At 55.6% G+C, this 23,725-nt stretch overlaps 1 protein-coding gene across 6 annotated transcripts in view; it reads right to left on the bottom strand.

Moving 5' to 3' along the window:
- The window catches only part of dnajb6b (DnaJ heat shock protein family (Hsp40) member B6b), a 235,791-nt gene that overhangs the window by 181,227 nt on the left and 30,839 nt on the right, over window positions 1-23,725 (bottom strand). For 2 of the 6 annotated variants that reach the window (XM_072508218.1, XM_072508224.1), the window contains exons 2-3: window positions 11,150-11,195; window positions 1,856-1,929 (exon numbers count right to left, since the gene is read on the bottom strand). The exons of 1 other annotated variant lie outside the window; for it this stretch is intronic. The gene's annotated coding sequence lies outside the window, so the exon portion shown is untranslated. Of the gene's footprint in view, window positions 1-1,855; window positions 1,930-8,790; window positions 8,827-11,149; window positions 11,196-23,725 lie in introns of all 6 variants that reach the window. 3 more of the 6 variants (XM_072508220.1, XM_072508219.1, XM_072508223.1) reach the window with 3 other exon arrangements.

Here is a 23,725-nt window from a genome sequence, read left to right as displayed (position 1 = left end):
CCAATTATTGGTCGACAGTCAGCCGACCACAAGATAAGAAACACAACTAAGAAGCATTATCTTAAAAATTAAGACAATGTACAAAATTAGCCAAAAACCAATGGGCTCATTTTTATTTCATTATTGCCTATTAGCTATTTTTGAACAATTGGCTGTGGTAGGGTTTCAACATTTGAGGTCTTGAGAAAGCATTTTGGGCAGAGAGATGGTGATAGAGAGGAGAGAGAGAGAGATGCAGATTATGGAGGTGGAGACAGTGATGTTTAGAGGTGTTGCTGTTACATGCTATTGACGTTTTTGGAGCCGCCACTTCAAGTCCTGGTCTAAGAGGGTGCTGAAAAATCGGTTCATTTGTTGAAGTTAAATTTTCTCCTTTTACTGTTAATTGGCATGACTGGTTACCTTTTTAATAGTTAGTAAACTTTGAGTTCATCATTTAAAGTGTTTTTTCTTGCCATATGGTTAAGTCTCAAGGACCTGGTGTGATTTACATGGGGTGGGGGGGTTTATTTACAAACTATACTACTCCTTGGTTATATAGATAATGCCGATGGCTCAATGTGCTATGAGAAGATTTTTGGTTATTAAAAATCAATAGCCAAAAAAATTGCCTTGAATATACACAAGTATATGGGTCTAGGTATGGTGCTCTTTCAGATGGTCAGTGTAGACTATGGGCCGAATGGCCTCCTTCTGCGCTGTAGGAATTCTATGTTCTATGACTTAGACAGCTAAAGCACAACCACAACTATTGAAGCAAGGAAAGGAGGGTGCACAAGACGCCAGAGAAAGGGAAACTTTTACAGGTACAGGCTTAGAGGGCCGAAGGGCATGTTCCTTTGCTGTATTGTTCTTTGTACGGGTGGCTGTTGGGTTAGATGAGGTTACATAAATACATCTAGATGGCCATGAGATATGCAAGCAATTTCAAATTAGAGGCTTTGGGGGGCTGGGGCCGAAGTAAAGGTCAGAGCTGGAACCACCTTTAGAGGGTGGAGGACGGCAGTTAAATTAAATCAAGATCTAGCAAAGTTTATTTAAGACTGTTAGCAGAAGGGTGGCACGGTAGCATAGTGGTTAGCACTGCTGCTTCACAGCACTGAGGACCCAGGTACGACCCCGGGTTACTGTCCATGTGGAGTTTGCACATTCTTCCCACGTTTGCGTGGGTCTCTCCCCCACAACCCAAAGATGTGCAGGGTAGGTGAATTGGCCATACTAAATTGCCCCTTAATTGGAAAATAAATAGAATTGAGTACTCTAAATTTATTTTTAAAAAGACTGTTAGCAGAGTTTATACAGGTCTCCAGTGATTTTTTTAAATTCATAGAATGTGGGCACCACTGGCTGGTCAGCATTTATTGCCCATCCCTAATTGCCCAGTTCAGAGGACATTTTAACAATCAACCACATTACTGTAAATCTGGAGTCTCACATAGGCCAGACCAGGCAAGAACAGCAGACTTCCTTCCCTGAAGGACATTCGTGAACCGGATGGGTTTTTATAAAAGTTGATAATGGTGTCATGGTCATTATACTTAATTCCAGCTATTTCATTGAATTCAAATTTTACCATCTTTAACATCTGCCATAGTGGGATTTGAACCCAGGTCCCCAGAGCACTACCTGGAGTCTCACTCGTCCAGTGACAAAAATCACTATACCTCCCCTCAATTTCATTGTGAAAACTAAGTCAAAATAACATGCTCAAGGATTTTGGATTGTTAAGGAAAATTGAAGATGGGGCAGCAATTTTCATGGGCAAGAGTGGAGGATGAATTACTGGAGGGAGTGACAATGCTAATTTTGAAAGTTAATCTTTTTAAACCAGCATCTTACTTTCTGAAAAACGTACCTCTGACCAGGTTTTCAATCAACTTTGAGTGTACTTCCTTCTGCTCAAATCCTCCAATTCCACTGGGAAGGAACCTGGACAGTTACATAGAAGATGCTATAGAAAATTATTCAAATTAAGTTGACACAACTCCTAGAAGAACCAGAAATAACTTGGGTTTCTTTGTCATGCACTGAGAATCTGTAGATGAAGCAGTGCACAAGACAAATGTTTTAACAGGTAACTGCGCTGATTGTACAGGTAGCTGCACTGATTGATATCCCAGGAAATCATATATGCACTTGACAAAGTGTCAGAGCCACAAAAATTACATACTTACGGAAGTCAATGATTTATTTGCATTAGGCACTAGAGCATTTATATTCTAAAGAGTTATCAGTTATGCTGGACATGGAACTCCTCTACAAGCTCTATTTAAAAATGGGGCAGTAAGGCTTACAGTTTATACTTATCCCTGGCACTTAATTTTCCCAGTCCCATGGTGAAGCATATTCCAGTCATTTAAAAATAAACAATGGCACTGGTCCATCCACTTACATCAGCCTGGTTTATACAGGTATCAGCACCCAAATACACTTTACAAAGAAACACAGATATCATGCAGCACAGGCACGAGGTGATTCAAAGCATAATCAAAGAGTTTTGAGAACATTTTTAAACAGAGTGTAGACAGGGATTGAAAGAAAAGACCAGCTGAGGGGGTTTCACTAGATAGATGCTGGAGAGAGGTTGTTTCCTCTGGTTAGTGTGCATCACTATTGGATGCCAGACTGGTTGACAAGGTGGGCAGCTGTCTTCATACCACTGCCCAAGGCTGGATCATCCAGAATTTGGGTTGACAATTCTGACTTCATACCCACCGCCCAAGGCTGGATCATCCAGAATTGGGGCAGGACAAAAAAAGTTTAAAAATTAGGACTCAAGATGAAAAGAAAGTTCTTCCGAGGACATAATTCTTTGGGATTCTCTACGTCAGACTGCTGTGGATGCTCAGTTCATGAATACATTCAAGACTGAGATTGATAAGATTTGTGGAGGCTAATGGGGAAAATCAGGGGATGCAAGCAAAAGGGGAAAATCAAGGAATGAGGAAATAAGGGCAGAGAAGTTTGAATAGGGTCTTATTGTGTGGCAGAGCAAGCTCAAGGGGGTGTATGTCTACCAAATTTCGACTTGTCGCTCAGTTGGCTAGACCGCTGGTTTGTGCTGTTGAGCAAAGCCCAGCAACGCGGTTTCAATTCCTGTACAGGCTGAGGTTATCCATGAAGGCCCGCCCTTCTCAACCTCAGGTGTGGTGATCCTCAGGTTATATCACCACCAGTCAGCTCTACCCCTCAAAGCGGAAAGCAGTTTATGGTCATCTGGGACTATGACAGCTTTGTGTTTACTTGTGCCAGTCCTGCCAGCAGTCCATAATTGTCCTTCGCCAATATATACCAGATATGGAAAGATGGAAGTGTTGCTGTACAAAAGATGCAAAGCCCGGCCTTCAGTTTGCTAATTCCAAACCAATATTTCATGCATGGAATTTGAAAGGGTTTACAGAATCAGAACTGAAGCTCTAGATTGGTGAAGTACTTTAAGATACATTGATTTCTGCAACAAGAGCCCTCCAGGTTTAGATCGTGCCAATGAATTATCAACTGAATGTTATGGAGCAGGATTGCTTGTTTTTGTCAATGTCACAACACAAATCTGAGTTAGGATATCACAGAATGAAATGTAAACTTTAATATCAGCAACATACCAGTCACAAAGATAAATTTCATTAAAATGAGTTGAAACGGATTTCAGTTTCACTTTATTCGCATTTAGAAATAAATTTATATTTAAATAGATGTATTCCCAATTTTTCAACTAGAATAATGTAGATTTAATTATTTTGTGGTTCCCATTAGTTCCATGTTTGTATATCAGGATTAATCTTCATATCGCATTAAGCCTCAAAGAACTACAATAAACTTGCATCAAATCCTAGCTCGGTGACATGGAGTAATATGTACAGTTCTAGCCACGATATTATAAAAGGATTGAGGCAATACAGAGGGTGTAAACAGTTACAAGAATCATGTCAGAAAAGCATGGTGGCACAGTGGTTAGCACTGCTGCCTCGCGGCACCGAGGGCCCAGGTTCAATCCTGGCCCTGGGTCACTGTCTGAGTGGAGTTTGCACATTCTCCCAGTGTTTACATGGGTCTCGCCCCCACAACCCAAAGATGTGCAGGGTAAGTGGATTGATTGGCCATGCTAAATTGCCTCTGAATTGGAAAAATGAATTGGGTACTCTAACTTTCTAAATATAAGGTTACAGTTGAACAGGGTGGGTGAAAATAAAAGATGGAGGGGTCCTTAAATTTATGAAAGCTTCTGTTAGAGTGGATAGACTGTAGTTCCACATGTGAAGATGATCAAAACTCAAAGTCTTTAATATAATCTATAAATCAGATTGCAGAAAAAACACGGGTGAAAATGTGGAACTGATTGAACAGTTAAAGTAAAATATAGATAATTTATGGCAAATCTAGATAATCTTTTAGAGCAAAATGAATAGAGGATTACGATGCTAGAGTTAGCGGAGAAGGATGGGAGGATAAATCAATTTGAGCAGAAATGTTAAATGCTGGTATCAACTGGGATGCCTATATATTGTGCAAACAAAATCCATATTTAATGATGATTTCAAGATGAAGAAACCTACTGAAATTTCATACAGGGAGTGTGTTACCTCCAAGATACTTTATGATCACCCTGAGGCAGATTTCTAGCAAAATTCACTGAAGATAACAGTGGAAACAGTTAAAGAGAAAAAATGAGATTGCACCAAGAAAATAAAATCAGATGGCCTGCTTGCATCCCAAATATTTGGGTACAAGATTGGACATGTTTAAAAATAAGATAGAGCAGGAAAACCAAATCAAAAAGGTTCCACTTGCAACAAATTCCTACAGTACACAAGGAGGCCATTCAGCCCAAGCCTGCATCGACTCTCTGAAAGAACATTCTACCTGGGACCACTCCCCCGCTCTATCCCCATAACCCCACCGAATGTACCCACTGTTGGACACTAAGGGGATATTTAGCATGGGCATGGGCTGTTTAGCACAGGGCTAAATCGCTGGCTTTGAAAGCAGACCAAGGCAGGCCAGCAGCACGGTTCAATTCCCGTAACAGCCTTCCCAAACAGGTGCTGGAATGTGGCGACTAGGGGCTTTTCACAGTAACTTCATTTGAAGCCTGCTTGTGACAATAAGCGATTTTCATTTCATTTTTTCATTTCATTTCATTTTCATTTCATTTCTACCTAACCTGCACATCTTTAGACTGTGGGAGGAAACCCAGGCAGACATGGAGAGACCGTGCAAACTCCACACAGGCAGTTGGAAGAGTAAGTAAGCTGGGTGGGAGGGGTCTTTGATTATGCTGCCGGCTTTCCCCAGGCAGCAGGAGGTGTAGATGGAGTCAATGGATGGAAGGCAGGTTTGTGTGATGGACTGGGCTGTGTTCATGACTCTCCGAAGTTTCTTGCTGTCTTGGGCGAGCAGTTGCCATACCAGGTTGTGATGCAGCCAGATAGGATGCTTTCTATGGTGCATCTGTAAAAGTTGGTAAGAGTTAGTGTGGACATGCCGAATTTCCTTAGTTTCCTGAGAAAGTATAGGCGCTGTTGTGCTTTCTTGGTGGTAGCGTCAACGTGAGTGGACCAAGACAGATTTTTGTAGGTGTGTACCCCTAGGAATTTGAAACTGTTAACCATCTCCACCTCGGCCCCGTTGATGCTGGCAGGGGTATGTACAGTACTTTGCTTTCTGAAGTCAATGACCAGCACTTTAGTTTTGCTGACATTGAGGGATAGATTGCTGTTGCTGCACCACTCCACTAGGTTCTCTAGGTTCAGCATACCTAAGGCCAGTATTGATCCCAGGACCCTGTGAGGCAGCAGTGCAAACCATTGTGCCACCATGCCGCCCTGCAACAAAATTTGACTGACCATCAAGTTTATAGGTTAGTTAGCCAAACCCGAGAGAAAACTATAAAATCAGAGATAAAGTAGAAACTAAATTCTCTATTTCTTTTAAATTTAAAGTGCCCAGTTCTTTGTTTTTCCCAATTAAGGGGCAATTTAGCATGGCCAATCCACCTACCCTGCACATCTTTTGGGGTTTGTGGGGTAAGACCCACTCAGACACAGGGAAAACGTGCACAAGGGGAGATTGAGAACCTAGTGGAGTGGTGCAGCAACAGCAATCTATCCCTCAATGCCAGCAAAACTAAAGTGCTGGTCATTGACTTCAGAAAGCAAAGTACTGTACATACCCCCGCCAGCATCAACGTGTCCAAGGTGGAGATGGTTAACAGTTTCAAATTCCTAGGGGTACACATCTACAAAAATCTGTCTTGGTCCACTCACGTTGACGCTACCACCAAGAAAGCACAACAGCGCCTATACTTTCTCAGGAAACTAAGGAAATTCGGCGTGTCCACACTAACTCTTACCAACTTTTACAGATGCACCATAGAAAGCATCCTATCTGGCTGCATCACAACCTGGTATGGCAACTGCTCGCCCAAGACAGCAAGAAACTTCGGAGAGTCATGAACACAGCCCAGTCCATCACACAAACCTGCCTTCCATCCATTGACTCCATCTACACCTCCCGCTGCCTGGGGAAAGCCGGCAGCATAATCAAAGACCCCTCCCACCCAGCTTACTTACTCTTCCAACTTCGTCCATTGGGCAGGAGATACAAAAGTCTGAGAACACGCACGAACAGACTCAAAAGCAGCTTCTTCCCCGCTGCTGCCAGACTCCTAAACTACACTCTAATGGAATAACCTGATTAACACTACACCCCCGAAGCTTCACCCGATGCCAGTGTTATGTAATTACATTGTGTACCTTGTGTTGCCCTATTACGTATATTTCCTTTTCTTTTCATGTACTTAATGATCTGTGAGCTGCTCACAGAAAAATACTTTTCACTGTACCTTGATACACGTGACAATAAACAAATCCAATCCAATTCAAATGCCACACAGTGACCCAGGGCCGGAATTGAACCTGGGCCCTCGGTGCCATGAGGCAACACTAACCACTGCACCACCGTGCTGCCCAAAACTAAACTCAATGTAAAGCAACTTGATCTCTAGTATCACTTCCTTCCTCATCCCAAATATTAAGCTCCTGAGAAGCAGAGCTCAAAATTGTATCCAAGACTCAATCACAGTCTAGTTTACATTGTATTTAAAACGATACTGAAAAAAAAAATCAACAATGCAATGGAAGGCCCCATTTCTCAGCATACAAATTCAGATCAAGTACTCTATTCTGATTTTATTCTGCAGTCCAATTATTTCTTTTTATAGCTGCTCAACAGCAGCCTCGGTATCATGTTTCTTTCCTTGGGAGTTATGGTTTGGAAAGCAGCCCAAATTCCAGTTAATGTGGCAACATAAATCATATTAAAGCCAGTTTGCTCATCAAAAAGAATTATGCAATTCCCCAGCTATTTACAGCTCCATAGAACCCCTACCTTTATTTTGTTACACTGCAACACCTTATAGTCTAAAATTTAGAGCCCAACTCAGCACATCTGAATATCAAATGGTACAATATTAAACTGCTAACCATCTTTGTGCATCTCCTCCATTTGCCAAACAATTAGGACACCAGTGACGTTTGTTTCTATTCACTGAACACTGTCCCTTAACCATTAATCTTCAGCCACTTGTTTTTCTTGGGTCATTACTGTTTTCCTTGGGTCATTACTGTTTTCCTTACACCAAATTTTGAAACATTCAGTCTTTTTTCATGTAGAAAAATACAATGCAAATTGCCATTTTGCTCCACCTACTTTTTTAGCCAGCCAGTGGTCACTTTTAGGTGTCCATTGGCCTGCAAAAGAAAGCTTGTACTGCTCACTACAATCACAGATGCAAATCAAACTCCAATGCTCAGACATGCAATTGGTAAGAAAACAGACCTTGCAACCATTTTTAGCCATCAGGACGGAATGCTTACTTCTGTTCCCACTCGAAATTATACAAGGGGCTGAAAATGCAACTCCAAATTTTACTCAAGAACTGGATCCCCATAAATTCTGGTCAACTACTATAGTCAGCCACTTTCCACCCCCACCCACATTCCTTCTCCTCACCAAACCAGCCCCTTCACCTTGCTGCCCCACCCCCCCACCTCTTCCCTGAATTATGGCCAGCACTAATCCTCAACCTACCACTCCTTGTAGCAATGCATGCTCCCATATACATGCAAACAGACAGCCAATAATTAATATTAATTCAAACAGAACATGGTAAAGCAAAGGAAATTAGTAAACCAAAAATTAAGTGCAAAAGACACAAAAGATCACAAAAGCTCAGTCTGTACGAGGTTGCCCTACTGACTATAAAAGGCAAAAGTCTATTGCTATAATCCTTTGTCAGTGTGTAAAGCGGGGCACAGTTAGCCGACATTAACGGACCTTGAGATAAATACCAAAAATGTAGTTGCTAGCAGTGAATAACAAAATTAATTTTCAAGAAATGCTACTCAGTTTTATTCTTCAGATAACATGAATGATTTATTCTATTTTCAATGAGTAAAAATTTTAGGTGCAAATGAATAATTGGAACTTGCAATTAAGGTACTTTTCTTAGCAGCAAGGTTTTTCACAATCCTGCTTTTTTGGAGAAAGCAAACCTCAAAACATTTTGTCTCTGTTAATCTATTAGTTGCAGTAAAAATTCAACATGAATACTTCAGCAAATTTTCTAATTCCACGAACCATTGATTAGAATGATAATAGCTAGCAGTCTTTGGTTTAATATCAACTAGAAACAACCATTTATCGTTAGCTGCTTTTTTTTAAATTTAAAGTTTCCAACCAAGATCCCCATACCATCCCAATATGTGGATAATTTGGATGGTACCTACTCACCCTTTCCATTGCAGGAAATTAAATGGGACACTGATCCTGTAGAAGTGGAATAAAAATGTCTGTACTTGTATGTTGAAGTAAAATTATGCACAGGAGGTACTTAGCTTAGCAGCTTTTATTTTTGAATTATGCTAGTTTTGAAACAAGTATGTACTAGATGTTCTGATCTAGATGTCAGGAGGAGGGTAGGGAAGAGTTAGAAATTATGTCAAGATATATATTGTCAGGTCTGTAGACGCCACACAAACAGTTCAGCTAATTCTAAAAGAACTGGACTGGAGTCTGGCAAATGATGTTCAACTTAAAGTACATTTGGACAGAGATACACTTTATAACATCTGAGCATCCTAGGTTCACAAACTATGCAAATAGCAATAGCTAGAGAACAGGGTGTTTTACATACAATTGTAGGACAATTACCAATTAAGATAAACTTACTAATTGTACTTGAGCAAGAGATCGGTTAGGCCTCAGTTATAATACTGCATCCAGTCTCCGATGGTGGCTGAAATTATGGCTTTCAAAAGGGTGTACAAGAGGGACACTAGTGAAGCACCTTAGTTAAGGATAGGCTAAGAGCTGGGACTCTATCTTTTAGAGAAGTCAGATTGAGGTAATTTGATAACTATTTACAATAATAGAATGCATGTATCAATACTTGCTTCAAAAATAGATTAGCAAGGAGCAGGGTCACCATTTCAAGTTGGTTAGGTTAGATATGATGTATGGGGCAAGCCCATTTCCCAAACAACAATGGCTCTGTCAAACAAGTTGCCAGCAAATGCTGATTCGCTGAACATTTTGAACTGAGAACTGGCCTGTTTCTGACAATCTTGTCCAAAAAGCTTTGCACATCCTTATTCAGGCCCACAAGAGTCTCCTGAACTAGATGCGGTGATGGGGGGGGGGGCAAATTTCTTGCCACCACCGCAATTCCAAATTGATCTATTTAATCTGTTTCGTTGTCTCCCTGGCAGATCAGCAGTTAACATGGTTTTCAGGTGAATAGTTTATTGCGATGCAGAAGCTCAATGAACCAGAGGGCATTTCCTGTGAAACAGAATTCTGGCATCTAGTTTACAGTCCGAGCTTCAAATTAGGATTTTATCTGGTGGCCGTCCTCTACACTTTTCAAGGAGACCAAAACCGGATACATGACTTCAACTGATGCCTAACACCAAGGTCTTCTTCAAGGACAAAACAATATGCTTCATCATGTAGTTGAAAGTTAAACAAAGCAAAGTGAACAGGATGTTTTGATGAAAAAAAGCATTAACTCTCCACAGATGCTGCCAGAGTGTTTCCAGTGCTGTTTCATTAAACAGGAGCTGAACATACTGGCAATTCCAAATGTACCGGTAACATGTTTAATACATTTCCTTTTGATTCAAAGCCACGAAAAACTGAAAATCTAGGAGAACTTGCGCCATAAGGAACTACCCACCAGCCATTTCTCAGGTCCCATGCAAGATACCTCCATATTTGAATTCTAATAATGTATCTTTCAGATAAATAAGTAGTTTTCAGTGCAAAAACATTCAGAATTTCTCATCCTGGTCTTTAAATCCATTCCATGCCTCACCCCTCCCCACCTCCAATTCCATCCTCCTCACACACCATCAAAATATCCTCACTCTTCTAACATAGAATTTGCTCGAACAGACTCAAAAACAGCTTCTTCCCCGCTGTTACCAGACTCCTAAATGACCCTTTTATGGACTGACCTCATTAACACTACACCCCTGTATGCTTCACACAATGCCGGTGTTATGTAGTTACATTGTGTACCTTGTGTTGCCCTATTATATATTTTCTTTTATTTCCTTTTCTTTTCATGTACTTAATGATCTGTTGAGCTGCTCGCAGAAAAATACTTTTCATTGTACCTTGGTACACGTGACAAAAAACAAAATCCAATCCATATAGCCTGATTATCCCCATCACGACTAAGGGATGCTACTTCAGTTGTCAAAAGCTGCAAAATTCTCTCCCCATCCCAGTATACCTGTCTTTTCTCCTTCAAGATGCTTTTCAAAACCAACACTTGAGCAAGCTTTTGGCCATCTGCTCTGACAGCTGACTTGACTCTGTGGGCTCAGTGTCAACGTTTACATCCCAACACTGATATGAAACACCTTTGGATGTTTCATGTTACAACTTCAAGTCTTAGTTTTTATAAGCATATCACAGAACAGCCAGATAATGCAAAAAAAAAAAAAAAATGATACATGCTCTTAAGTTATTCTACAGAATGGTGTTTTCCAATAAGGAAATTAATTATTTTGCAAATGTCATTCTCAAACGTTTACAAGGAGATAGCAATCTGCATCTTTGTTGGCTGCTGAATATGTTAACATACCAGTGTTCAAAGCAATAGCTTGACTCGGAGTCAACTAGACGATCTCCTAATTAAATAAAACGAGTTTCAAAACCAGATTTTGATGATAACGATTACAACACTGACTTGCAAACATAAGATACCTACAGGTAAAAGACTCAACCATACGGCATGGATGGGAGGGAAAAACCATCAGCATATTTGGTTACTTAGCTCAAAGTCTTATCGACTTTGAAGTAGGTAAGAGGATCAAGCAACAAAGAGTTGGTGATCAGCTGTGGGGACAAAGGAGCCGCCTCGTTGTGTTAGGTGACTTGTGGCAACAGTCTCAAGGAATCGAAAGATAAAGTGAAAATAAATATCTTGCATTTATATTTAGGGCAGCACAGTAGCACAAGTGGATAGCACTGTGGCTTCACAGCGCCAGGGTCCCAGGTTCGATTGGCTTCACAGCGCCAGGGTCCCAGGTTCGATTCCCCGCTGGGTCACTGCCTGTGCGGAGTCTGCACGTTCTCCCCGTGTCTGCGTGGGTTTCCTCCGGGAGCTCCGGTTTCCAGTCCAAAGACATGCAGGTTAGGTAGATTGGCCATGATAAATTGCCCTTAGTGACAAAAAACGTTAGGGGGGGGGGGGTTATTGGCTTACGGGGATAGGGTGGAAGTGAGGGCTTAAGTGGGTCGGTGCAGACTCGATGGGCCGAATGGCCTCCTGCATTCTATGTTCTATATTCCCCACCTTCTGAGTGCTAGCTGTTGGCCAGTAACCCGGGAGTTGGAATCCCACTTTTGGTCAAGTTGTGAAGGAGAATCAAGACCAGAGAATGTAGCTATAAGGTATATCGTTAGTTTATGTTGTACTTGGGAATGTGAACATCTCCAGGTGATATGCAAAGACCGAAATGTTGATGCAGAGCTGAATGCTTATTCAAGGTGCTGGGGCGGTTTGGGTTTGGGCAGAGATTTGTGGACTGAGTTCGGCTGTTGTATAAGGCGCCTAAGGCGAGTGATCGGACAAGCAAGGGGCAGGGGGAGGGAGGGTGGGCCAGGGGGAGGGGGGGGGGGTGGGGGGGGGCCAGGGGGAGGGGGGGTGGGGGTGGGCCAGGGGGAGGGGGGTGGGGGTGGGCCAGGGGGAGGGGGGTGGGGGTGGGCCAGGGGGAGGGGGGTGGGGGTGGGCCAGGGGGAGGGGGGTGGGGGTGGGCCAGGGGGAGGGGGGCGGGGGTGGGCCAGGGGGAGGGGGGCGGGGGTGGGCCAGGGGGAGGGGGGCGGGGGTGGGCCAGGGGGAGGGGGGCGGGGGTGGGCCAGGGGGAGGGGGGCGGGGGTGGGCCAGGGGGAGGGGGGCGGGGGTGGGCCAGGGGGAGGGGGGCGGGGGTGGGCCAGGGGGAGGGGGGCGGGGGTGGGCCAGGGGGAGGGGGGCGGGGGTGGGCCAGGGGGAGGGGGGCGGGGGTGGGCCAGGGGGAGGGGGGCGGGGGTGGGCCAGGGGGAGGGGGGCGGGGGTGGGCCAGGGGGAGGGGGGCGGGGGTGGGCCAGGGGGAGGGGGGCGGGGGTGGGCCAGGGGGAGGGGGGCGGGGGTGGGCCAGGGGGAGGGGGGCGGGGGTGGGCCAGGGGGAGGGGGGCGGGGGTGGGCCAGGGGGAGGGGGGCGGGGGTGGGCCAGGGGGAGGGGGGTGGGGGTGGGCCAGGGGGAGGGGGGTGGGGGTGGGCCAGGGGGAGGGGGGTGGGGGTGGGCCAGGGGGAGGGGGGTGGGGGTGGGCCAGGGGGAGGGGGGTGGGGGTGGGCCAGGGGGAGGGGGGTGGGGGTGGGCCAGGGGGAGGGGGGTGGGGGTGGGCCAGGGGGAGGGGGGTGGGGGTGGGCCAGGGGGAGGGGGGTGGGGGTGGGCCAGGGGGAGGGGGGTGGGGGTGGGCCAGGGGGAGGGGGGTGGGGGTGGGCCAGGGGGAGGGGGGTGGGGGTGGGCCAGGGGGAGAGGAGAGGGTGGGCCAGGGGGAGAGGAGAGGGTGGGCCAGGGGGAGAGGAGAGGGTGGGCCAGGGGGAGAGGAGAGGGTGGGCCAGGGGGAGAGGAGAGGGTGGGCCAGGGGGAGAGGAGAGGGTGGGCCAGGGGGAGAGGAGAGGGTGGGCCAGGGGGAGAGGAGAGGGTGGGCCAGGGGGAGAGGAGAGGGTGGGCCAGGGGGAGAGGAGAGGGTGGGCCAGGGGGAGAGGAGAGGGTGGGCCAGGGGGAGAGGAGAGGGTGGGCCAGGGGGAGAGGAGAGGGTGGGCCAGGGGGAGAGGAGAGGGTGGGCCAGGGGGAGAGGAGAGGGTGGGCCAGGGGGAGAGGAGAGGGTGGGCCAGGGGGAGAGGAGAGGGTGGGCCAGGGGGAGAGGAGAGGGTGGGCCAGGGGGAGAGGAGAGGGTGGGCCAGGGGGAGAGGAGAGGGTGGGCCAGGGGGAGAGGAGAGGGTGGGCCAGGGGGAGAGGAGAGGGTGGGCCAGGGGGAGAGGAGAGGGTGGGCCAGGGGGAGAGGAGAGGGTGGGCCAGGGGGAGAGGAGAGGGTGGGCCAGGGGGAGAGGAGAGGGTGGGCCAGGGGGAGAGGAGAGGGTGGGCCAGGGGGAGAGGAGAGGAGAGGGCCAGGGGGAGAGGAGAGGAGAGGGCCAGGGGGAGAGGAGAGGAGAGGGCCAGGGGGAGAGGAGAGGAGAGGGCCAGGGGGAGAGGAGAGGAGAGGGCCAGGGGGAGAGGAGAGGAGAGGGCCAGGGGGAGAGGAGAGGGTGGGCCAGGGGGAGAGGAGAGGGTGGGCCAGGGGGAGAGGAGAGGGCCAGGGGGAGAGGAGAGGGCCAGGGGGAGAGGAGAGGGCCAGGGGGAGAGGAGAGGGCCAGGGGGAGAGGAGAGGGCCAGGGGGAGAGGAGAGGGCCAGGGGGAGAGGAGAGGGCCAGGGGGAGAGGAGAGGGCCAGGGGGAGAGGAGAGGGCCAGGGGGAGAGGAGAGGGCCAGGGGGAGAGGAGAGGGCCAGGGGGAGAGGAGAGGGCCAGGGAGGGGGGGGGGGGGGGGGGGAGGGGGGGGGCGAGGAGAGAGAGAGAGCGCGATGGGGGCGAGGAGAGAGAGAGAGAGAGAGAGAGAGCGACGGGGGCGAGGAGAGAGAGAGAGCGACGGGGGCGAGGAGAGAGAGAGAGAGCGACGGGGGCGAGGAGAGAGAGAGAGAGCGACGGGGGCGAGGAGAGAGAGAGAGAGCGACGGGGGCGAGGAGAGAGAGAGAGAGAGAGAGAGAGAGAGAGAGAGAGAGAGAGAGAGAGAGAGCGCGATGGGGGCGAGGAGAGAGAGAGCGATGGGGGCGAGGAGAGAGAGAGAGAGAGAGCGATGGGGGCGTGGAGAGAAAGAGAGAGAGCGATAGCGATGGGGGCGAGGAGAGAGAGAGCGCGATGGGGGCGAGGAGAGAGAGAGAGAGAGAGCGATGGGGGCGAGGAGAGAGAGAGAGAGCGATGGGGGCGAGGAGAGAGCGAGAGCGATGGGGGCGAGGAGAGAGAGAGAGCGATGGGGGCGAGGAGAGAGAGAGAGCGATGGGGGCGAGGAGAGAGAGAGAGAGCGATGGGGGCGAGGAGAGAGAGAGAGCGATGGGGGCGAGGAGAGAGAGAGAGCGATGGGGGCGAGGAGAGAGAGAGAGCGATGGGGGCGAGGAGAGAGAGAGAGCGATGGGGGCGAGGAGAGGGAGAGAGCGATGGGGGCGAGGAGAGGGAGAGAGCGATGGGGGCGAGGAGAGAGAGAGCGCGATGGGGGCGAGGAGAGAGAGAGAGCGATGGGGGCGAGGAGAGAGAGAGAGCGATGGGGGCGAGGAGAGAGAGAGAGAGCGATGGGGGCGAGGAGAGAGAGAGAGAGCGATGGGGGCGAGGAGAGAGAGAGAGCGATGGGGGCGAGGAGAGAGAGAGAGCGATGGGGGCGAGGAGAGAGAGAGAGCGATGGGGGCGAGGAGAGAGAGAGAGAGCGATGGGGGCGAGGAGAGAGAGAGCGCGATGGGGGCGAGGAGAGAGAGAGAGAGAGCGAAGGGGGCGAGGAGAGAGAGAGAGAGAGAGAGAGAGCGATGGCGGCGAGGAGAGAGAGAGCGATGGGGGCGAGTAGAGAGAGAGAGCGATGGGGGCGTGGAGAGAGAGAGAGAGAGCGAAAGCGATGGGGGCGAGGAGAGAGAGAGCGCGATGGGGGCGAGGAGAGAGAGAGAGAGAGAGAGAGAGAGCGCGATGGGGGCGATGAGAGAGAGAGCGAGCGATGGGGGCGATGAGAGAGAGAGAGCGAGCGATGGGGGCGATGAGAGAGCGAGAGCGAGCGATGGGGGCGATGAGAGAGCGAGAGCGAGCGATGGGGGCGATGAGAGAGAGAGAGCGAGCGATGGGGGCGATGAGAGAGAGAGAGCGAGCGATGGGGGCGATGAGAGAGAGAGAGCGAGCGATGGGGGCGATGAGAGAGAGAGAGCGAGCGATGGGGGCGATGAGAGAGAGAGAGCGAGCGATGGGGGCGATGAGAGAGAGAGAGCGAGCGATGGGGGCGATGAGAGAGAGAGAGCGAGCGATGGGGGCGATGAGAGAGAGAGAGCGAGCGATGGGGGCGATGAGAGAGAGAGAGCGAGCGATGGGGGCGAGGAGAGAGAGAGAGCGAGCGATGGGGGCGAGGAGAGAGAGAGAGCGAGCGATGGGGGCGAGGAGAGAGAGAGAGCGAGCGATGGGGGCGAGGAGAGAGAGCGAGCGATGGGGGCGAGGAGAGAGAGCGAGCGATGGGGGCGAGGAGAGAGAGCGAGCGATGGGGGCGAGGAGAGAGAGCGAGCGATGGGGGCGAGGAGAGAGAGCGAGCGATGGGGGCGAGGAGAGAGAGCGAGCGATGGGGGCGAGGAGAGAGAGCGAGCGATGGGGGCGAGGAGAGAGAGCGAGCGATGGGGGCGAGGAGAGAGAGCGAGCGATGGGGGCGAGGAGAGAGAGCGAGCGATGGGGGCGAGGAGAGAGAGCGAGCGATGGGGGCGAGGAGAGAGAGCGAGCGATGGGGGCGAGGAGAGAGAGCGAGCGATGGGGGCGAGGAGAGAGAGCGAGCGATGGGGGCGAGGAGAGAGAGCGAGCGATGGGGGCGAGGAGAGAGAGCGAGCGATGGGGGCGAGGAGAGAGAGCGAGCGATGGGGGCGAGGAGAGAGAGCGAGCGATGGGGGCGAGGAGAGAGAGCGAGCGATGGGGGCGAGGAGAGAGAGCGAGCGATGGGGGCGAGGAGAGAGAGCGAGCGATGGGGGCGAGGAGAGAGAGCGAGCGATGGGGGCGAGGAGAGAGAGCGAGCGATGGGGGCGAGGAGAGAGAGCGAGCGATGGGGGCGAGGAGAGAGAGCGAGCGATGGGGGCGAGGAGAGAGAGCGAGCGATGGGGGCGAGGAGAGAGAGCGAGCGATGGGGGCGAGGAGAGAGAGCGAGCGATGGGGGCGAGGAGAGAGAGCGAGCGATGGGGGCGAGGAGAGAGAGCGAGCGATGGGGGCGAGGAGAGAGAGCGAGCGATGGGGGCGAGGAGAGAGAGCGAGCGATGGGGGCGAGGAGAGAGAGCGAGCGATGGGGGCGAGGAGAGAGAGCGAGCGATGGGGGCGAGGAGAGAGAGCGAGCGATGGGGGCGAGGAGAGAGAGCGAGCGATGGGGGCGAGGAGAGAGAGCGAGCGATGGGGGCGAGGAGAGAGAGCGAGCGATGGGGGCGAGGAGAGAGAGCGAGCGATGGGGGCGAGGAGAGAGAGCGAGCGATGGGGGCGAGGAGAGAGAGCGAGCGATGGGGGCGAGGAGAGAGAGCGAGCGATGGGGGCGAGGAGAGAGAGCGAGCGATGGGGGCGAGGAGAGAGAGCGAGCGATGGGGGCGAGGAGAGAGAGCGAGCGATGGGGGCGAGGAGAGAGAGCGAGCGATGGGGGCGAGGAGAGAGAGCGAGCGATGGGGGCGAGGAGAGAGAGCGAGCGATGGGGGCGAGGAGAGAGAGCGAGCGATGGGGGCGAGGAGAGAGAGCGAGCGATGGGGGCGAGGAGAGAGAGCGAGCGATGGGGGCGAGGAGAGAGAGCGAGCGATGGGGGCGAGGAGAGAGAGCGAGCGATGGGGGCGAGGACAGAGAGCGAGCGATGGGGGCGAGGACAGAGAGCGAGCGATGGGGGCGAGGAGAGAGAGCGAGCGATGGGGGCGAGGAGAGAGAGCGAGCGATGGGGGCGAGAGAGAGCGAGCGATGGGGGCGAGGAGAGAGAGCTGGCGATGGGGGCGAGGAGAGAGAGGGAGAGAGCGATGGGGGCGAGGAGAGAGAGAGAGAGAGGGAGAGCGCGATGGGGGCGAGGAGAGAGAGAGAGAGGGAGAGATGGGGGCGAGGAGAAAGAGAGAGGGAGAGAGCGATGGGGGCGAGGAGAGAGAGGGAGCGGGCGATGGGGCGAGGAGAGAGAGAGGGAGAGAGCGATGGGGGCGAGGAGAGGGAGAGAGCGATGGGGGCGAGGAGAGAGAGTGAGGGAGAGCGCGATGGGGGCGAGGAGAGAGAGATAGGGAGAGAGCGATGGGGGCGAGGAGAGTGAGGGAGAGAGCGATGGGGGCGAGGAGAGAGAGAGAGAGAGAGGGAGAGAGCGAGGGGGGCGAGGAGAGAGAGAGGGAGAGAGCGATGGGGGCGAGGAGAGGGAGAGAGTAGGGGGCGAGGAGAGGGAGAGAGCGATGGGGGCGAGGAGAGGGAGAGAGCGATGGGGGCGAGGAGAGGGAGAGTGGGGGAGAGCGATGGGGGCGAGGAGAGGGAGAGAGGTGGAGAGCGATGGGGGCGAGGAGAGGGGGAGAGCGATGGGGGCGAGGAGAGGGAGAGAGGGGGAGAGCGATGGGGGCGAGAAGAGGGAGAGAGCGATGGGGGCGAGGAGAGGGAGAGAGCGATGGGGGCGAGGAGAGGGAGAGAGCGATGGGGGCGAGGAGAGGGAGAGAGCGATGGGGGCGAGGAGAGGGAGAGTGGGGGAGAGCGATGGGGGCGAGGAGAGGGAGAGAGGTGGAGAGCGATGGGGGCGAGGAGAGGGGGAGAGCGATGGGGGCGAGGAGAGGGAGAGAGGGGGAGAGCGATGGGGGCGAGGAGAGGGAGAGAGCGATGGGGGCGAGGAGAGGGAGAGAGGGGGAGAGCGATGGGGGGGCGAGGAGAGGGAGAGAGCGATGGGGGGGCAAGCGATGGGGGGGGGGGAGAGGAGAGGGAGAGAGGGGGCGAGCGATGGGGGGGGGGGAGGAGAGGGAGAGCGATGGGGGGAGAGGAGAGGGAGAGAGGGGGAGAGCGATGGGGGGGAGGAGAGGGAGAGAGGGGGAGAGCGATGGGGGGGCGAGGAGAGGGAGAGCGCGATGGGAGCGAGGAGAGGGAGAGCGATGGGGGCGAGGAGAGGGAGAGAGGGGGAGAGCGATGGGGGCGAGGAGAGGGAGAGAGGGGGAGAGCGATGGGGGCGAGGAGAGGGAGAGAGGGGGAGAGCGATGGGGTCGAGGAGAGGGAGAGAGGGGGAGAGCGATGGGGGCGAGGAGAGGGAGAGAGGGGGAGAGCGATGGGGGCGAGGAGAGGGAGAGAGGGGAGAGCGATGGGGGCGAGGAGAGGGAGAGAGGGGGAGAGCGATGGGTGCGAGAAGAGGGAGAGAGGGGGAGAGCGATGGGGGCGAGGAGAGGGAGAGCGCGATGGGGGCGAGGAGAGGGAGAGAGGGGGAGAGCGATGGGGGCGAGGAGAGGGAGAGAGGGGGAGAGCGATGGGGGCGAGGAGAGGGAGAGAGAGCGATGGGGGCGAAGAGAGGGAGAGAGGGGGAGAGCGATGGGGGCGAGGAGAGGGAGAGAGGGGGAGAGCGATGGGGGGGCGAGGAGAGGGAGAGAGGGGGAGAGCGATGGGGGGGCAAGCGATGGGGGGGGGGGAGGAGAGGGAGAGAGGGGGCGAGCGATGGGGGTGGGGGGGAGGAGAGGGAGAGAGGGGGAGAGCGATGGGGGGAGAGGAGAGGGAGAGAGGGGGAGGGCGATGGGGGGGGAGGAGAGGGAGAGAGGGGGAGAGCGATGGGGGGGCGAGGAGAGGGAGAGCGCGATGGGGGCGAGGAGAGGGAGAGCGATGGGGGCGAGGAGAGGGAGAGAGGGGGAGAGCGATGGGGGCGAGGAGAGGGAGAGAGGGGGAGAGCGATGGGGGCGAGGAGAGGGAGAGAGGGGGAGAGCGATGGGGTCGAGGAGAGGGAGAGAGGGGGAGAGCGATGGGGGCGAGGAGAGGGAGAGAGGGGGAGAGCGATGGGGGCGAGGAGAGGGAGAGAGGGGGAGAGCGATGGGCGCGAGGAGAGGGAGAGAGGGGGAGAGCGATGGGGGCGAGGAGAGAGAGGGAGCGAGCGATGGGGCGAGGAGAGAGAGAGGGAGAGAGCGATGGGGGCGAGGAGAGAGAGAGAGAGAGAGGGAGAGAGCGATGGGGGCGAGGAGAGTGAGGGAGAGAGCGATGGGGGCGAGGAGAGAGAGAGAGAGAGAGAGGGAGAGAGCGAGTGGGGCGAGGAGAGAGAGGGAGAGAGCGAGGGGGGCGAGGAGAGAGAGAGAGGGAGAGAGCGATGGGGGCGAGGAGAGGGAGAGAGTAGGGGGCGAGGAGAGGGAGAGAGCGATGGGGGCGAGGAGAGGGAGAGAGCGATGGGGGCGAGGAGAGGGAGAGTGGGGGAGAGCGATGGGGGCGAGGAGAGGGAGAGAGGTGGAGAGCGATGGGGGGGCGAGGAGAGGGAGAGAGGGGGAGAGCGATGGGGGGGCAAGCGATGGGGGGGGGGGGGAGGAGAGGGAGAGAGGGGGCGAGCGATGGGGGGGGGAGGAGAGGGAGAGAGGGGGAGAGCGATGGGGGGAGAGGAGAGGGAGAGAGGGGGAGGGCGATGGGGGGGGGAGGAGAGGGGGAGAGGGGGAGAGCGATGGGGGGGCGAGGAGAGGGAGAGCGCGATGGGGGCGAGGAGAGGGAGAGCGATGGGGGCGAGGAGAGGGAGAGCGATGGGGGCGAGGAGAGGGAGAGCGATGGGGGCGAGGAGAGGGAGAGCGGGGGAGAGCGATGGGGGCGAGGAGAGGGAGAGAGGGGGAGAGCGATGGGGGCGAGGAGAGGGAGAGAGGGGGAGAGCGATGGGGTCGAGGAGAGGGAGAGAGGGGGAGAGCGATGGGGGCGAGGAGAGGGAGAGAGGGGGAGAGCGATGGGGGCGAGGAGAGGGAGAGAGCGATGGGGGCGAGGAGAGGGAGAGAGGGGGAGAGCGATGGGGGGGGGGGGGGAAGAGAGCGTTGGGGGCGAGGAGAGGGAGAGAGGGGGAGAGCGATGGGTGCGAGAAGAGGGAGAGAGGGGGAGAGCGATGGGGGCGAGGAGAGGGAGAGAGGGGGAGAGCGATGGGGGCGAGGAGAGGGAGAGAGGGGGAGAGCGATGGGGGCGAGGAGAGGGAGAGAGAGCGATGGGGGCGAAGAGAGGGAGAGAGGGGGAGAGCGATGGGGGCGAGGAGAGGGAGAGAGGGGGAGAGCGATGGGGGGGCGAGGAGAGGGAGAGAGGGGGAGAGCGATGGGGGGGCAAGCGATGGGGGGGGGGGGAGGAGAGGGAGAGAGGGGGCGAGCGATGGGGGGGGGAGGAGAGGGAGAGAGGGGGAGAGCGATGGGGGGAGAGGAGAGGGAGAGAGGGGGAGGGCGATGGGGGGGGGAGGAGAGGGGGAGAGGGGGAGAGCGATGGGGGGGCGAGGAGAGGGAGAGCGCGATAGGGGCGAGGAGAGGGAGAGCGATGGGGGCGAGGAGAGGGAGAGCGATGGGGGCGAGGAGAGGGAGAGCGATGGGGGCGAGGAGAGGGAGAGAGGGGGAGAGCGATGGGGGCGAGGAGAGGGAGAGAGGGGGAGAGCGATGGGGTCGAGGAGAGGGAGAGAGGGGGAGAGCGATGGGGGCGAGGAGAGGGAGAGAGGGGGAGAGCGATGGGGGCGAGGAGAGGGAGAGAGCGATGGGGGCGAGGAGAGGGAGAGAGGGGGAGAGCGATGGGGGGGGGGAGAAGAGAGCGTTGGGGGCGAGGAGAGGGAGAGAGGGGGAGAGCGATGGGTGCGAGAAGAGGGAGAGAGGGGGAGAGCGATGGGGGCGAGGAGAGGGAGAGCGCGATGGGGGCGAGGAGAGGGAGAGAGGGGGAGAGCGATGGGGGGGGAGGAGAGGGAGGGGGAGAGCGATGGGGGGGGCGAGGAGAGGGAGAGCGCGATGGGGGCGAGGAGAGGGAGAGCGATGGGGGCGAGGAGAGGGAGAGAGCGATGGGGGCGAGGAGAGGGAGAGAGGGGGAGAGCGATGGGGGCGAGGAGAGGGAGAGAGGGGGAGAGCGATGGGGGCGAGGAGAGGGAGAGAGGGGGAGAGCGATGGGGTCGAGGAGAGGGAGAGAGGGGGAGAGCGATGGGGGCGAGGAGAGGGAGAGAGGGGGAGAGCGATGGGGGCGAGGAGAGGGAGAGAGCGATGGGGGCGAGGAGAGGGAGAGAGGGGGAGAGCGATGGGGGGGGGGTAGGAGAGGGAGAGAGGGGGAGAGCGATGGGGGGGAGGAGGAGAGGGAGAGAGGGGGAGATCGATGGGGGGGAGGAGGAGAGGGAGAGAGCGATGGATCGAGGATAGGGAGAGAGGGGGAGAGCGATGGGGGCGAGGAGAGGGAGAGAGGGGGAGAGCGATGGGGGCGAGGAGAGGGAGTGAGGGGGAGAGCGATGGGGGCGAGGAGAGGGAGAGAGGGGGAGAGCGATGGGGGCGAGGAGAGGGAGAGAGGGGGAGAGCGATGGGGGCGAGGATAGGGAGAGAGGGGGAGAGCGATGGGCGCGAGGAGAGGGAGAGAGGGGGAGAGCGATGGGCGCGAGGAGAGGGAGAGAGGTGGGGAGAGCGATGGGGGCGAGGAGAGGGAGAGAGAGGGAGAGAGCGATGGGGGCGAGGAGAGAGAGAGAGAGGGAGAGAGCGATGGGGGCGAGGAGAGAGAGAGAGAGGGACAGAGCGATGGGGGCGAGGAGAGAGAGAGAGGGAGAGATGGGGGCGAGGAGAAAGAGAGAGGGAGAGAGCGATGGGGCGAGGAGAGAGAGGGAGCGAGCGATGGGGCGAGGAGAGAGAGAGGGAGAGAGCGATGGGGGCGAGGAGAGAGAGAGAGAGAGAGGGAGAGAGCGATGGGGGCGAGGAGAGAGTGAGGGAGAGCGCGATGGGGGCGAGGAGAGAGAGAGAGGGAGAGAGCGATGGGGGCGAGGAGAGAGAGAGAGAGAGAGGGAGAGAGCGAGGGGGGCGAGGAGAGAGGGAGAGGGAGAGAGTAGGGGGCGAGGAGAGGGAGAGAGCGATGGGGGCGAGGAGAGGGAGAGAGCGATGGGGGCGAGGAGAGGGAGAGAGCGATGGGGGCGAGGAGAGGGAGAGCGCGATGGGGGCGAGGAGAGGGAGAGAGGGGGAGAGCGATGGGGGCGAGGAGAGGGAGAGAGGGGGAGAGCGATGGGGGCGAGGAGAGGGAGAGAGAGCGATGGGGGCGAAGAGAGGGAGAGAGGGGGAGAGCGATGGGGGCGAGGAGAGGGAGAGAGGGGGAGAGCGATGGGGGGGCAAGCGATGGGGGGGGGGGAGGAGAGGGAGAGAGGGGGAGGGCGATGGGGGGGGAGGAGAGGGAGAGAGGGGGAGAGCGATGGGGGGAGAGGAGAGGGAGAGAGGGGGAGGGCGATGGGGGGGGGAGGAGAGGGAGAGAGGGGGAGAGCGATGGGGGGGCGAGGAGAGGGAGAGCGCGATGGGGGCGAGGAGAGGGAGAGCGATGGGGGCGAGGGGAGGGAGAGCGATGGGGGCGAGGGGAGGGAGAGAGGGGGAGAGCGATGGGGGCGAGGAGAGGGAGAGAGGGGGAGAGCGATGGGGGCGAGGAGAGGGAGAGAGGGGGAGTGCGATGGGGTCGAGGAGAGGGAGAGAGGGGGAGAGCGATGGGGGCGAGGAGAGGGAGAGAGGGGGAGAGCGATGGGGGCGAGGAGAGGGAGAGAGGGGGAGAGAGATGGGGGCGAGGAGAGGGAGAGAGGGGGAGAGCGATGGGGGGGGGGGGGGAAAGAGAGCGTTGGGGGCGAGGAGAGGGAGAGAGGGGGAGAGCGATGGGTGCGAGAAGAGGGAGAGAGGGGGAGAGCGATGGGGGCGAGGAGAGGGAGAGCGCGATGGGGGCGAGGAGAGGGAGAGAGGGGGAGAGCGATGGGGGGGGGAGGAGAGGGAGAGAGGGGGAGAGCGATGGGGGGGGCGAGGAGAGGGAGAGCGCGATGGGGGCGAGGAGAGGGAGAGCGATGGGGGCGAGGAGAGGGAGAGAGGGGGAGAGCGATGGGGGCGAGGAGAGGGAGAGAGGGGGAGAGCGATGGGGGCGAGGAGAGGGAGAGAGGGGGAGAGCGATGGGGGCGAGGAGAGGGAGAGAGCGATGGGGGCGAGGAGAGGGAGAGAGGGGGAGAGCGATGGGGGTGAGGAGAGGGAGAGAGGGGGAGAGCGATGGGGGCGAGGAGAGGGAGAGAGCGATGGGGGCGAGGAGAGGGAGAGAGGGGGAGAGCGATGGGGGGGGTAGGAGAGGGAGAGAGGGGGAGAGCGATGGGGGGGGAGGAGGAGAGGGAGAGAGGGGGAGATCGATGGGGGGGAGGAGGAGAGGGAGAGAGGGGGAGAGCGATGGGGCGAGGAGAGGGAGAGAGGGGGAGAGCGATGGGGGCGAG

The sequence above is a fragment of the Scyliorhinus torazame genome, chromosome 6, assembly GCF_047496885.1.
Source record: "Scyliorhinus torazame isolate Kashiwa2021f chromosome 6, sScyTor2.1, whole genome shotgun sequence".
Taxonomy (NCBI): domain Eukaryota; kingdom Metazoa; phylum Chordata; class Chondrichthyes; order Carcharhiniformes; family Scyliorhinidae; genus Scyliorhinus; species Scyliorhinus torazame.
This window is presented reverse-complemented; position numbering and strand designations above follow the sequence as displayed.